Below are 16,641 nucleotides of genomic sequence, written 5' to 3' on the forward strand. Positions count from 1 at the left end.
GACTCTTAAGGTACTTTCGATGTGCATTATCCTGTCCATCTCCGTTGTGCTGTATGTGTGAAAGAGGTTTCCAAACTTTGGATATTTGTGATACTATAACATCCTTAGTTTGCAACACTGATTAATAAACTTGGTATTTTAAATTTTCGTTTGACATATTATTTTGAAATATGTAATAATCTGACGTATGTCATTTGAAGAAAACATAATCCATTTATATTGAGTTAGCAACACTGTTCATCCGGTGATGTTACAGAATACCTAGGACGTTGTCCCCGTCCCTATAGTTTCTTGGTGCAAAATTTCACTTCTCTGCCTTTTACGATTTCTGAGATATTTACTACTGTCATTATAAATTGACCACCCTGAATATTACATATTTTATTTTTACTGTAAAACTTTTATACAGACTGTACCAGTCAATGACAGCAACAATGCTAAATCCAAACCTAACCTAATCAAAGTGTTTCGTGAGTGTCCACTAAAGTGGGTCTGACATCGATAAGAAAAGGATTATTGTATAACCTTCTTTCTAGCAATTTCCTAACATGGTAAGGTATTTGCGAGTATAAAAACTTGATTTTGATATCGTAGTTATGTACGGTATCGTAATACCCTTATCTTGTTAAGTTCCTCTATTATTTTTTAAACAAATTTTAAGTTTACATAGAATCCAAGATAGACACACCCTTCCTTCATTGTCATGTCTTAAGATGTTGCAATGGCACGATTGATTACAAACGGAATCTACAACACTCCTTCCTTAATATAATGCGAGAGTGTTATCCGGAAGTGTTTTAATACGTGAAGGGTGAATGTTTATGGATGGGTTAAAGTTCTGTGTAGTGTCAATGATAGAATATTAATTAAGTTTATAGCGGATCTTTTGTTATTCTTTCTTAAGCGTAGGTTTGTGAAAGACGGTACTTTGGTTTTGCTGTTGTTGTTGAACGAATTGTTTTGTAATTCTTGCTTAGTTTTTTTTTTTTTTTTTTTTTTTTTTTTTTTTTTTTAGCAGGTCAGGATAAGAACAACAGGGAAATTTTGTTTTCTAACCTATGAGAAGTATTTTATTTACTTTTTTTTTTATTGTTGTTGAGTACCATATGGATGGTATTTGAAATCTTAAAAAAAAGTTGTGAAAAGTTAATGGTGGCAAAGGCAGTTGAAATAATTTATTATTAAGTAGACTCATGTGTTCGTTTGGGTACCCGAAGTTGCTTCAGAGATCGTCAATACCTCCATTGCGTAAAAACAGAGGCAAGGTTGCTGGTGACTGTAAGTATAGTTTATCATTGCTCTTGATTTTTTTTTTCTTTGGGAGAGGGTTCTTCAAAAATCAAATGCAAATTTTGCTTCAGGTCTTCCAGATTGTTTTAAAAAATCAAACACAGGTGTTACCGCATTCAGGCCCGTCCCATAGGTGGGGCAGTTGCATCAGGCCCTGCGTTGTTGGAGAACACAGTTCGGCGCTTCAGTAAAAACTTTAGTATTTCTAATTCATTCTTGGAATTTGCAGTCAGGGCGCAAAATTTCCGGTCGCCAGGTCGCCATACGAAGCTGCGAAAGTGTATCTGTTAATAACTTCATTTCTAACGTGAGTTGCCTATTTTCATAGGCTTTGTACGTTACACTTTCAGATGCTGCTTTTATGCTTCTATGCTCAGTTTATGGAATCAGAAGAATTTGAGTTCCCACTGACGTTAACCCTCGCATTACCAACGGACGGAAGAGGAGAATTTTTGCCCACCACAGTATCTTTTTTGTAATTAAACCTCTATTTGTTTCTTTAAAATTGTAAAAAATATATGTTATTGCTCAACACGTTTAGCTAAAGCGCATACTTTACAGTGGTACAAATTAAACGTTATTGTGTCTCATAAATTTGCTATTTTAAGTTTGTGGGCACAAAGTACCCCGCTCCCCGCTGGTAGATGTGTCTGACATTTAGAAATGTTACTCCTACATGGCAGTCTAATATATAACTGTTACTATTATCCCGTGTACTGTTTACTTCAGTCTTTGTAGATTTTTGTGAGAGTTTCTGATTTTTTTCTTTTGCGGGATATATTCAGTCTTAACTGGTGGGTAGAAAATGACCCACCCCCATTTGGTATTCCACGTTACAAAAAGAAATACGTAGGTAGTGCGAGGGTTAAACCGAGTCCTGTGCTTCTAAGTGAGTCATGATAAAGCTCTCATTTCTAGAAGGGAACTTGGTTTGTTGATACTTAGCGTCCCTTTTCATTATCGAGCTATATGAGATGTGGTTCTACAGTCTTCACTACAACGAAAATAAACTACCGCTAATTTTAAAATTTTTCTGTAATGTCTTCAAAACAAATAAAAATATTCGTAAAGCAGAAACGTAGTGAACTAGACAATACGATTTTGCTTGTGATACCTTTACCACAATTCACCTATCTGCTTTTGATATGCCGTTATTTACAGAACCCGCAAAAAATGCTAAATCTATCTACAGTTGCAAATCGAAAGCAGATAGATAAATTGTGATAACGGAATCACATGCAAAATCGTATTATTTAGTTTACTACGTTTCTGCTTTTCGAGTATTACAATCCACTTTAATGGGTTCACGTTTTTAAATGCTGTCTCACTGAAAATAAAGATCAGGATCACATGCACCAAAGACACATGGTAGCTATTTGGGTCAATCCGAAACCATATGAGTTTGTTGTGGATGACCTCATGTTCTTCGATTTTCTCTTGGTGGTTGTCTTATTTATTTCCCTCCTCTTTATTACATTAATTTTTCCACTATAAGTTGATTGACATTGTCATTTTGGATACACTTTGACATACAGGGCACAACATAATATTAAGCTAAAGGTTTCATTATTCAGCCACGGCGTGCTTATAAATAATCTAACTGGATATACCTGTATTTCTTTGTTGGATTCAGATTTTGTTGCAGGAGCTGTGAGATGTATACGGATTTACTGTGCGAAAAAGGCTCATATAGCGTTCGTAAATTGTCAGAATTCAGCGTCTGACATGAACATCAGATGTAGGTGGAACTGGTTCAAGTACCTAATGTAAAGATAGAATCCGTTGTCGTTGTATGTGGATATATTAAAAGTTAAACGACTGTAGAGTTAAATGGCTGTGTAGGCAGATGCAACAGACATCCTGTCACTGTGTGAGTGTTAAGTCAGGCGCGTTAAAAGCGTAAGGGAGAAGAAATAGTCGTAAACTAGCATGTACGTAATTGGGAAAATAAATAATACTATTGTGAATTAGCCAAGATAAATAAATATTTCAGATCAGTGTGGTGTTCTGATATGCCTTGAAGATAGCATGTAGCCCATGAGTTTCACTGAACCCATTGCAGTAGTATTCGCTGCCTTTTTTTTTTTTTTTTTTTTTTAATCAATGAAATTTTTTGCTTATTGGAGAATACGTGAAATTGCTCACCTCTTTCTGACGAGTTTCCAGGTCCATATCTGGGTGCATATCTGCCACTGCCAGTGAAAATAGTAAAGAAAACGGTATTGCTTACGGATTTCCGACTCAGAGAAAGTATAGGACAATATTATCAAACCCTCTTTCGGGATATGGTTACTGGGAGCCGTGTTGTAATATTTACTGTTATATAAAGGAGTAAAAATGACTTCTGTCATCAACGCTAAATTTATACTATGGTGGTGCAACTGCAGATGTGAAGTTTCGACAGAAAACTCTTTCGTCATGGAAGCAAAGGATAAGAAAGATTTTTTAAAATACGGAGACAGTAGGGAGAAAAGTTCGTCCCTCCCAAACATGATCTTTTTTTGAGATTTGAATTACCTTATCTGACGATCTTCAAAACATCCGGGAGATGACAGTTTTGTGTGTTTGTAGTCGAATAGTAAGTGTATGTCCTTTAGTTCTCATGGCCTCAGGCTCGTTTTTGGGGAGGACGGCGGCTTAGTGGTGGAGCGCTTATGTCTGGTGCGTGGGTTCCTGGTACAATCCCCGGCCAGGTAACTTTGTTGTGGACTACATCGTGTCCGTGGGTTTTCTCGGGGTTCTGCCGTTTCCATCCACATTATCATTCCACCAATTCTTCCATCATGATTCACTTGCTTTAAGGTTAGTGTAATGGGACAAGTTTTGCCGATAGATGGCACTACAGTCTTCGTATCTCTCCCATGTATTTTTAACCTTTCACGAAAATTTACAATTTCTCTTACAAATTTCCACCTAGAGACCTTAAATTTTTAGCGAAGGAACTTCATAACCTATTAGAGAGAACAATCTGTGCCGATTTTTTATTTAGAATTTTCTTCATTGTTGAAACAGTTCCATTTTTAAAGGTTTAGATATCCATTTCAACAATCAAGCCATTTCAACAATGAAGAAAATTCTAAATAAAAAATCGGCACGGATTATTACCTTCGATAGATTATGAAGTTCCTTTTCTAAAAGTTTGAAGTCTGTAGGTTGAAATTTGTAAGAGAAATCGTGATTTTTTGTGAATGGTAAAAAAATACATGGGAGAGATACGAAAACTGTAGTGCCATCTATCAGCAAAACTTGTCCCTTTAAACTAACCTTAAGCATCCAGGCACATTTTTTGGTGGGAGCACGGAGGTTCAATGTTGGTGCTGCAACATCAAGAGATAATTCGGGAGCTATTTAAATCGAAAGATGATGATTTATTGTCCAGAAACCTGGAAATAATTGCTTCGGAGTGCAGATTTGCTGACCACATGTCAGTCAGTGTGAAGCTGCGTCTCTCCATCCATCCATATAACTTTATGGACTGAAGCGACAGAGGGCTTAGTATTTGTTTAGTGATGTTACTTATTCTTGAACCAGTTTCGTGAAATTGCTGTTGATAAATTGCAACAGTAGTTTGTAACGTATGCAAAATTATTTTTGCCAGGAAATAAGACCACCATAATAATACTTATAATAATGCGATTGAAAAGAAAAGTAGAATTTTAAGCATCTTTATCTTTAGAGAGTTAAAAAAAATGTTATTAATAGGGAAGAGAGTGAATGTGCGTGGAGATCACACATTTTTTTTCTTTTTACAGATAAAACACGAAGTGAAACTTTTGCTTTTGTAATAAAATTTAAGTTAACGAGACGCTTAATGCATGGTATGTAATTAATTGTAAAAATGTATTTGATGCGCACCTTTGTTCTTACAATGATAAATTTAAAATAAATGTAATTTCAAATGTTAATTAAGTATGTAAATAAGCTGTATAGGTGAAGTAGTTTCTTCATTCCTTATATTATTTTGGAAAGCAATGAATAATTCATAGTGAACGATTTATACTGGTAGTTAAGAAAGCAGTATAAAGAGACTACATAGTCTTGCTTCATATTGCTGGCTTCTTTGAAATTTATTATTGTTTTTAACGTTAAAATCACTGTACTAAAGCAGTCTGTAAGAATATCCATTAATGTATGCGATTTACTTCGTATCTTCCTTGTGTTCTGAAGTTTATACGAAACTCTACTATAGTTAGAACGTAATTTACATGGAAGAACTGGGCCTTTATTTCAATTCAGTTTCAACTTTTTCTTTTCCATTGTAAAGAACCATCACTGAAAAAGTATTAACTTCGTGCGAATGAAATGTCCACTTGACGAGGTCTGATGGGAAACTTACCTCAGCTACACAACACAGGAATGGAGTAAGATCACACGTCTAGCAGCAAAAATTCTGTACCGGTACACGTCCAGCAAACAAACTGGGGTATCCAGACAGTCAGGAGGCTGTGCGCTGTTCAACAGGATCTATGAAGAAGCGCGCATGATCAAGAACACAGAATTAAAAGTGATTTTGCTTACAATTTCAAACTGAAACACATTGCATATCAAACCGAGAGAGAGAGAATCTGGGTCATGAATAAAGAATGAACGTATCATTCGCAGTGCGTTGCTTTGGTCAAATTTCGTTTCGGTAACAGCATTGTAAAATAAGTCGTCCTGATCATTGGTAATTGTATTCTGTAGTAAGAAGTGATCGAGATGTCAGTAGATATAGTAGTCCATGGGAGAGATATCAGGAGAATACAGTGAATGAGTAAATTTTTCATGGAGAGTCTGCAAAGTTTGAGCTGCGTTTCCACGTGCAGTTTCATCTAACATGAGAACTTCATTTCTTTTTGAACATTTCTGGATGTTTGTGGGTAAAATTGCTGTTTATTTCTTGGAGTTCAACGCTGGAATGATCTGACAGGGAAAGATATGAAAGATCAACCCGTCATAGATCACCATACGAGCAACATAATCGTCTAGAACTTTTGGAAACCATCTTGGTCTTTTTCAAGATCCAGCTATTATCCTAACCATTGACGTATCAGATCCATTTTTAATCAGAGATGACCCCATAGACAAAGCTTACGTAGTTATTCCTTACATTCAGAGATCTGCACACATACTGATGGCAATTCTTGTTGGGTGGTTGCGACTTATGTAGCATCCGTGTCGTGTATCAACGCATGATTCAACATCTATCACCTTAACGGTTGCACAAGCCAACCAAACGACAGTGGTATTGTGTATGCCTACTCGTTTGGAATGGTACAAACTTTTCCGAGAATTTGCTTCCACGGTGTTACGGGCTTATCCGAGTATGTTGATCGGTGCCTACGGAGACTCATTTTGACTCCCGTCAGACCGAAACGACCGAAACTTGACAAAATAAGGCGAACGGTGATTTCATTCGTCATTCCTGCCCAAATGCACTGTTAATATTAATTCTTTTTTTGTTTTTCTTAACGTCTTGCTGTACAAAATGTTCCAGTTTGAATTCCGTAAAGAAAAATCACAATGTGTTCTCCATGGTGCACTTTCATACGATCCTTTTCAATAGCACTAGCCTCCTAACTGTGTGAGTATCCTTGCCTATTTGCTGGACGTATACAGAGTTCGTGATGTTATATGCGAGACCTTGGTCCATCCCTGTGTTGTGTTGCTGAGGTGAGTTTTCCACTAGACATCAGAGCGGACATTTTTATTCGCACTAGTACAACTTAGGCCTCATTTCTCCGTAGAATTTGAGAAAAGTGACATCATAGAATGTGTGACAGTTGTCGTTGATGGCACCAAGCAAAGCGAACGCGACTCACTATATTTTGAAAGGTTCTACATATGGTCCCAGGAATTGACCTAATTTCTTAGCTAACTTTCGGAACTGCAAAATCGAGCCATTTTGACTGATTTTCTTTTCTCGTAACAAATAAGGTATTTTCCAGAATAGATGCAACATTGCTACAATTCATCATATTTTAGATAACATGCTATCTATCTATCTATCACGCTTGCTGTCTTACTCATGGCGTGTTAGAGCAGTTATTTAGGAACACATAGAAAATAAAATTTCCCGGTATAGCGATCTGAGGGTTAATATATGGGTTGTTTTGATAAAAGTATCACACAAGAAGTAACTAGCGGCGTCGATTTTGGTGGCTGTTGAGCACAGAGCCCGTTCAAGTGACACTCTCATCTAAAGATGACTTAATTGTGACTGTTCTGACACCGAAAATACGCTATAGTTTTCAGCGTGCAGGAAATGTTGAACTGATAAATCCTCATTTAGTTAGGTATTGTCTGATTGAGTCATAAATGTGAAGAGTTTCCTGTAAGTAATGTAGAGATGGCTAGTGAGATTGGACAAATGATGAAAAGTTGAAATGTATATACGAGGGCTGCTGGGAAAGTTTCTGCAAAATATACGTGTACAATGCTGGAAATGGCTTTATTGGTTTTCAGAGTGTTTACCTTTAAGATTGGTACACTTTTCCATATGCTCAGATCAAGTTTAAAAGACGTTTTTTCCACTCTGAGGCTCCTACCTCAGAAACTGCGGTTCGGAATGGTCAGTAGCTGCTTGAGGCGACTCAAATAGGTTACCACGCATCTTATTTTCATACATGGGAACAAAAAGAAGTCACTAGGTGATAAATCAGATCAGTACGGGCAATTGAGTCATTAATATGACTTTTTTCACATGAATAATAATAATAATAATAAACAGTTTGGTGTGCTGAGTGGGAACTGTCGTTGTCGTGGTGAAGAATGATGCGACGATTTTGTGTTTAGCAATTCATTGATGATTTATGGCAAATAAATTCTCAGCATTCTTCGATCTTTTAAATCTATGGTTGCTACATTTCTGGTATAACCGAAGAAACAAGCAGTCATTTGCCTGATGGCACTCTTCGAACAAACAGCTTTTGTGGTTTCGGCTCTCTCTGAAACACTTCAATAGTGAATGGCTGTTTAAAAGTAGAGCTCGTATAAATAAATCCAAGTTTCGTCCCCTGTAACAATGTAGTACTTCAGATTTGACTGACCTTGATTGAATTTGTTGAGCATTTCTTTACACCAATTGAATAAGCATGTTTTTGAGTGAAGTTGTGTGGGATTCAACGACTTAAAACTTTCTGTACGCTCAGGTGACCCTCCAAAATCCTATGTATTGCTTTTGGGTCAGTGTTGAAGGAAGTCTAATCTCATGGAATGTCACATACCCTCAATCATTTTACTCAGCATCTGCATTACTGAAACCAGCAAGCGTTGATGGATGATCTTCGTGAAATTCATCACTGAGAAATGTGCGACCATGCTGAAATTCGGAAAATCAATTATACAGTCCTATTGGATGGTGGTACTTCATCCTCAAAAACCAAATAAAGTAACTTGTTGATTGTTTCGGAGTTCAACCACGTTTGGAATCATAAAAAAGTCATTGCCCGAAAGTGTTGACCAGAAAGATCCATTTCTCATACAAAATTATTTTCTCAAACTTCTGTGAAAAATGAACAGGCTTAATCAAATAAAGATAATTTAAACATAGACAAGTCTGTTCTTCCGAATTTTGTAATAGCAGAACATTATCACCACTGGTAGTAGTAATTTACAGAAACTTTTCCAGCAGCCCGTACTAGCGCACTTACTCTGTCGTTATATCAATCCTGCTTAAAGGAATAAACTAGCGGATGGGACATATTGTATATCCCAGTCTATGTTAATTTGTATACTATATCCGTTGTACTCTTACACATACACACTTCTTATGTTGAGAATCTCAGTGTAAGTAAAACAAACTAATTTGCATCATTTGTAGAACATTTTCCGTCATTTTTTTTTAAATTTTATTTTTTTAATTAAAGGAGTTTCTCACCTTGGTACGTTTCCAGTCATTGTTTAAGGGAGAAAATGTTAACGAATGACGTAATATGACGGTGGATATTAGATTTTCTTCCGTGACTGTACGTAGAAAATATATTAGAAAAATAAATGAAGGAACATTCATTTTCATACATTTTGTCACCTGTGAAATAAAGACGACAGAAAAAAATGCGTTTAAAAATGTTACATCAAATGTTTTTGCAGCCAGTACTTTTGAAGCGTGTTTCATCATCACGTTGCTTACTTAGCAGACTAACTTCATTTCTTAGTAATTATCTCAGAAATAATTTTGTATGTTAGCGGAGTCTCACTTAAATTGACTTTCCATTATTTGTATAATGAAACAACGTGAACGCGCCGAGGAAAAACGTATTTTATGGATAACATTTAGTCGGTTTATTGTTGTACGCTGCGAAATATAACCTTCTTTTGTTGTTAGAAGCCTAACATAAAGCCCATATTTCTTGTCTTTCTCGGGTTTCGTTAAATTATATGGATGTGGATTCAGGTGAACAAAGAAAATGTTTTAAACATGCCTTCTATGTTCTTCCGTTCCCTTATATGGTAATGGTAATAAGATAATTAATTATTCTCGGTTTATACCCAAATGCGTCGCTCGCCAGATGCATATGGATTATAGATGATACCTGTATATTTTACCCAGTTCAAATTTAATTATCAAAATCATCGTAACGATTGTGTTTTCGTAATAATTGACTAATGAGGGTTTTTGTTAGTGAAGGATGTTCATATATAAGGCTCTGGTGAGTAGGAAGAGATAAGAAATGAGTAAATAAAATTACTAATATGTACAACGAAAAGTCGAAAGTCATGAGAACATCCCGTGGAAACGCGCCCTTACGGGTCAGAGTAGAACAAAGAGGACTTGAAGAGGACGATAACTTCAAGTATCTGGGAAATATTTTGACGAGAAACACTTACTGCACCAATGAAATCACGTCAAGAATTGCCATAGTCAAAGAAGCATTCAACAAGAAAAGATCAATATTAACTGGGAGACTCAATAGACCTATTGGACTGAGGAAGAAGTTGCTCAAATGCTATATATGGGGTATTGGATTTTATGGTCTAGAGACTTGGACATTACGGAAATTAGAGAGCTTCGAAATGTGGTGTTGGAGGAAGCTTGAAAAGATAAAATGGACAGAGAGAGTAACAAAGGAAGGTGTTTCAGAATGGATAGGAGAGAAGAGGACACTTATAGCCAACATCATCTTCATACCGCCTTAGAAGGAAAGATGGAAAGGAATAGGAAGAAGAAGAAAACAACTGATCGATGATTCTAAAAAAAAAGAGGAAGCTGAAAATCGAGAAACGTAAAAAAAAAAAAAAAAAAAAAAAAAAAAAAAAACATTTCCAAGCCCAAATCTTAAAACATTAGTCCCAGTATTTGCCGAAAGGCAGAATAAATAATAGTAATACGTGGTACCCTTTCGTAACCAAGTCGCGTGTTTTATGAAGTTTGTGCCGGGAAAAAAATCTCATCACACTTTTAATAGTACCAGGTGTATCAAAAGTCCGGAGTCATTCCGTTATGAGTAAAGATATGGAAAAATTCAAAAAGAGAAAAGTTGTTTTTTCAATCTAAAATCGTGTAATTTTAACAATCACTCTACTAGTTCGTATCTGTACTCGTAATGGAGTTAGTCTATGACCCGGACTTTTGATATAGCAGTATAATAGGTTCAGATAGGTTTGAGGCTAAAAAAAGAAACACCACTCTGGAATCATTGAATAACATGTTTCAACGACATTTTGTAGTCTTGTTTCAAAGAATTGCCGTGACTAGATTAAAGCTTTTTTTGGTGCTAGAAAGCCAAATTCAATTTCTATTGGTAAAGGACATTCGAATCCCTCGTAAAATTGAGTGCATATCTATCATTTGCGTCGGTTTTTTTTTTTTTTTTTTTTTTAAATATGGTCGATTCAAACTATCAACTGAACTAGGTAAAGAACTACTTGTTTTAATACTTCTTAACCAGTAGCTTGATTTTTTAAAAATCCAATGTCTTTGGTTGTACTGGAAGGGGAACGATCTAATATCTGGTTTAACGTTAACAATGGCAAAATAAAAACGTAACGTACTATTCATTGCCATTCTCGTTCATACAGGCGGCGAAGTCTCGCCTTCGTTTTCCATTAGTGCAGTTCAGATAACCTAATCCCCCAAGAAGAAAGCTCCGGCAAGGAAATGCTCATAAGTAGAGATATTGCTTCTTTATTATTATTATTATTATTTATTTATTTATTTATTTATTTATTTATTTATTTATTTATTTAAATCTGTGAATGCATTTGCAATGGTCAGACTTGGCCAATATAGTTGAACGTGAAATATATGCACTGAGAAACAATGGTGTCGAAAGTTTACAGTTGGTAGAGAAAACACCACCGACGACGAGCTCTGTGGCCGACTTAGCACGGCATCAACAGATTTGAACACAGCTCACGTGGAGAAGCTGATTTAGGACAACAGGAGAATCACGTTACGGCATCTGATGGCAGAACTGAGAATGTCATTCGGAATCACCTAGGAGGCCATCGCTTCGCTTTAGACGAGGAAATGAAACATTTCGTGACAGCGTGGCTGAACACGCAAAGACAGGATTTTTTCCAGGAGGGAATCTTCAAACTCAACCCACGATGCTACAAGTGCTTCAACCGATATGGAGACTATGTGGAAAAATAACCTAATGTATGTACTACCTGTTGGCTGTTGTATTAGTTGTATGAAATGATATATACACGTTTCACTGTAGACCTTGTTACCTTACTTTCTGGTCACTCCTCGTATACTAGCATCGAATCTGTTGGCTGTATAGGTTGTATGAAATAATATATACACGTTTCACTGCAGGCTTTGTAACCTTACTTTCCGATCACCTCTCGATATTCAAGAATATAAGAATATAGTTTGAAAATTAGAATTCTCTGAGGTGAATGGTAGTAGTTATCTTGTTTGTATATTTTTGTGTTATTATTATTGAATAAGTCTTTTACTCGAAGGCTCGAACTATGTGTATTATCTACATCATTCACATAATGAAATTCACGAGTTGTTCGTGACTACTTGTCTATATTAAATAAGTACAAACTGTTCTTGTTTGGTTGTAGTTAAGTATCATCATCTATACCAAGACCTCTGAAATGGAATGTATATTTTGTCACATCAATGTGCTGGTTAATTAGGAAGGTGGGATTATCGGTCACTTCTGGAATATTATTTCCGGAACTTCATTCATTCCATTCTTTGTTTTTAGAGAGGGAGAACTTATGAGTCGTTGGAAATTTTCGTGACTTACAATAGCAGAATTAATCTATTTTGTAAAAGCAGTGTAGGGTTTTGTGTTAGTAACATCTCCACCATCTATAAATAGCAAATGCCATTAGACCGTTGGGTGTGTTGCTAGTTTGTATGTTATAAATGTCTGTTTATTTCATTGGGAGTTATATGTGTGACTGTATTAACACGGGAGATGGAGCATTTTTAAAAGTATGGGAAGGGAAGTTGAATGAATCTAGAAAACAAGGTCACATTTTATAACACATTAAATTCACTGATGTTCGTTGCGACACCGTCAATCAACGCAATTCTTTAATAGTAAACAGTAATGCGTAAACGCGTTAGTGTAAATCTTTATATATATATAACGTATTTTTTGTGATTTAATGTTTATGAATGTTTTCTTACGTATTTATTATCTAATGTTGAGAATTTCAATCAGCGTATCTCCTGACCGAGTGTGAGCAAAGATACTAGTACCAATATTCAGTCCTTATAATTATCATTATTAGCTACCGGTATTCACCAGTAAAGTGTATATTCCATCCGCACAGTTATTGACTCTGTATTTTAGAGTTTGCTAGATTATTTTGATCCTTAGTTTTCTATTTTTACGTCTAGTTACAAGTAAAAGGACTGTTTCTTTATAGCTTGTATCGGAATCACATCATTGTCGCAACCCTTAGTGAAGTTTTGAGAAATCTCTTACCTTTGCTGGAACACGTTCTAAGACAACTCAAATTTATGTAAACACGCATATTACTGCACATACTGTTGTACTGTTGAAATGATGCAACAGTAAAAATCAAAGGCACATATACAATATCCACGCATATATAGAGTATATGTAGTTATTTCGTAAATAGAGATTTTGACCACTGTTCGACCATGCTGAGTATGAATGGATACTGCCATCTGGGTATTGTGGGCAAAGTGGATCCCTGAGCTGTTCGTTCTACGGTGAGACGCGTGGCATTAGGAACGTGTAACGATGGGGGCAACTATGAGAATCGTGTTACAGATATAACGCTATATAAGGTAGATATTCCATCATCATCACAGATCTTCTTCAATCTGAAACCCCCTGCAAAGCAGTGAATGATTTATCTACCGCACCATCCAGCGTTACAGTGTAACGGGAATTGTCAATGACCAGCATGACAGTGGCAGACCGCGCACAATGATGACACTACAATCAAGTAATCGGCGAAATCCCGTCAGGATTTAATTAGTGATGTTCCGACAGATGTCCATCTCGAGACCAACAGTGTCACGAGTGCTCAGTCAGAACCTGTGACTCGGAGTCTAAAACAACGTACAAGTCACTTTCTGACTGATGCGTTACGTCAGCATTGAAAGCTATACGGCTCCTCAACCGTTATGCAGGACATTTCTCTTTTCCGACGAAAAGCTATTTACAGTTGAGCAATCCTTTAATGCTAAAAATGACCGTTTTTACGCATCATCAGTAGGTGCTGAAAGTGTTTCCGCGGTGCAAAGGTCCCATCACCCAGTATGTCATGGTAAGGTCCTAAAGGTGAGGTGAGCTTAAACGTTACAGTCAGACTCCATTTTTGTGAATAAAGGGCGAAGACATCGGCTATCGTGTACCGAACCCTAGTGTTGGAAGCCCATTGTGAAACCACTGAGAACCACCACGTTCCCCAACCTACAGTTGACGTTCCAACAGAATTCTGCTCCCGCGCATGGTCAATACAGGAGTGGCTACGGGGTAACATCTCCGACTTCATCTCCACATCAGATTGGCCCTCAAGCACCCCAATTTAACCCACTCGACTACAAACAGGGGGTAGTGCTTCAATCAATGCCTTGCAAAAGAGCACCCTAATGTGGACTTTCCGAAGCGCGCTTTAGTCAAGGCAGCCCGCCAGACTCTGGGCCTGCATCCAGGCTCAGGGTGGATATTTTGAAAATTGATTGATTCTCTTCATGCTGAAAACTTCCGTGTAACATATTGCAAAAGAATATCAATATATCGTCGACACTTTGTCTTTGTTTGATTTCCAAATCTGACAGTATTTTGAAATAACTGTAGTCGGAGTTGAAGTGGTGACTTGACATTAGAGGGTGTTGGACAATATCGGCAGTCTCAGGACATCATTTAGCATTTCATATTGATAATTGGGTACACCTATGGAGCATGGATTATTTTCTTTAATAGCTGCGGCAATGCGTTCCTCATTGATGTCGAACTTAAGTAAGTATGCCAAATCCTTCATCCCAGATACTATTTTTTTTTTTATAGAGAGCCGAGGGGGGGCTAGGTCCGGTTAATTTTGAGGCGACAAAATTGTGCCATGTCGTCCGATCTGATGAGCTGGGAAATGTACTGTAGGAAGTCCGTTATCAGTTGACTTTATTGAGCTGGTGCCCAGTCGAATAGTGAAAACAGTATTAACTGTCATGCCATGCCTACCCTTGTCTTAGAAAGAAGTGTGATCCTATTACTTCACCAGCTCAAAATCCACTGTTACTCTTAATAACACTATTACCAACCCAATAACAAGACATGTTGCGTAAAACAAACTTCGCATTCTTATATTGGAAATTTATCCGTTGTAATGTAAAAATATTGGTCCTTCTGTTAAGCATATTAAATCCGTCGCTTTTGTTGGAACACCCTTTATGCTGGTGATTTCTGCATTAATAAACTGCGATGCGCAGAGGTAGCTTGTGAGGGAAGTTGCATTGAAAAAAAAATGAGTTTTATCTATCACGTAAAACTATCTAATGTATTAATTGTTGTATAAAACAATTAGTACCTGAAGAAAGTTTTTTTATTAAAGTTTTACCGATGTAACTTCTCACGAGGTCTCTTGAGTGGGAGCATTTTTCCATTACCACATCAACGACCAGTGCGCAGTTCTGGTCTGGTATGAGGGTGCAGGCTCTGGTATGAGGATTTAAGTCCATCAAGAACAGTCTTTTATCGTTTGTATCCAAGCGTTTCTGCCTATGAACGTTTCCGGATATTTGTTTATATACAGGGTGAGGCATAAAGGTGTTAACATTAAGTGGGTGTTTATTCACGTGAAATTACAATGCAATGATTTGGTTACAGGATTTCAATTTGACACCCATCCCGCTTATTGCACTTTTGGAGTCTGTCCATTGTTGATTTATGGCTCTCTGGGCCATTTGGGTAGGAATAGCAGCGATGATATGGGTGATAGGGTGCTTCAGGTCGTTCAAGTTGCTAGGATGTTGGCATACTCTTGATCCTTGACCATGCCCCACAATAAAAAATCACAGGCGTCAAGTCGAGGGAACGTGCTGGCCATGGGAGAGGACTACCTATGCCAATCCAACGTTTACCGAACGTGTCTCTCAGGTAATCCCGAACCATTTGACTAATGGGCAGAGGCACCATCTTGCTGAAAGTACCCTCGCTGGAGAATGGCAAGTGGCGCGTTCTCCCCCATGAACGTTCTGAGCATGGCAAAGTAATTCTCTCCCCTGACGATCTCTTCTTCAAAAACGAAAGGTCCAGTCACTCCAAATTTGCTCACTGCACACCAAAAGTTCACCTTGGGGGAATCTCGCATGTTCTCACAAACTTCCTGCGGATGCTCGGTCGTCCAGATGACACAGTTGTATTTGTTCATACGACCGCTATAGTGTGGAATGTTCAGCTCCATGCGCACCATGTCCAAAATAATTTGTGGAACATTCACACGTGCTTGCTTGTCCGCGTTTGAGATGCTGCACAATCTGCAAGTGGTATGGCTTCATTCCTAAATCACGGTGTAAAATTCTAACCACTGATCTTAGAGAAATGTTGGTCTCCAGAGAAAGTCTGCGCGAGGACTTGGTTGGGCTGGTACCCTCGCTCACTGGACGAGGACAGATCTCTTTTTACCACTGTTTCCCTTGCAATCGTCTTGAACGGAACCGTACTTCCAAACTTCTCGTAGATCCTACCAATTGTCAGGCGCGAAGGTGCATCCCGTCCGGTTCAGGTCGTCTTTTTTTTTTTTTTGTACTATGCTTGGGGACTGAAAAACCTTCATTCAGGCAGCTGTTTTCCTTCGTTCTTCAATGGAATATCGTTACGCCATAGTTTAGTCTACAAAACAAAAACAAATAAACACCCGTTTAATGTTAACATCTCTTTGCTCACCCTGCGTAGTCTTTTAATAAAAGTTCATACTATTACCTCT

The 16,641-nt window shown here is 37.4% G+C and overlaps 1 protein-coding gene across 1 annotated transcript in view; it reads left to right on the plus strand.

Moving 5' to 3' along the window:
• pnut (septin 7-like protein pnut) overlaps nt 1-16,641 on the plus strand; it is a 451,701-nt gene that overhangs the window by 20,301 nt on the left and 414,759 nt on the right. The gene's annotated exons all lie outside the window — the stretch shown is intronic.

Source organism: Thermobia domestica, chromosome 1 (assembly GCF_964235325.1).
Source record: "Thermobia domestica chromosome 1, izTheDome1.hap1.1, whole genome shotgun sequence".
Taxonomy (NCBI): Eukaryota; Metazoa; Arthropoda; class Insecta; order Zygentoma; family Lepismatidae; genus Thermobia; species Thermobia domestica.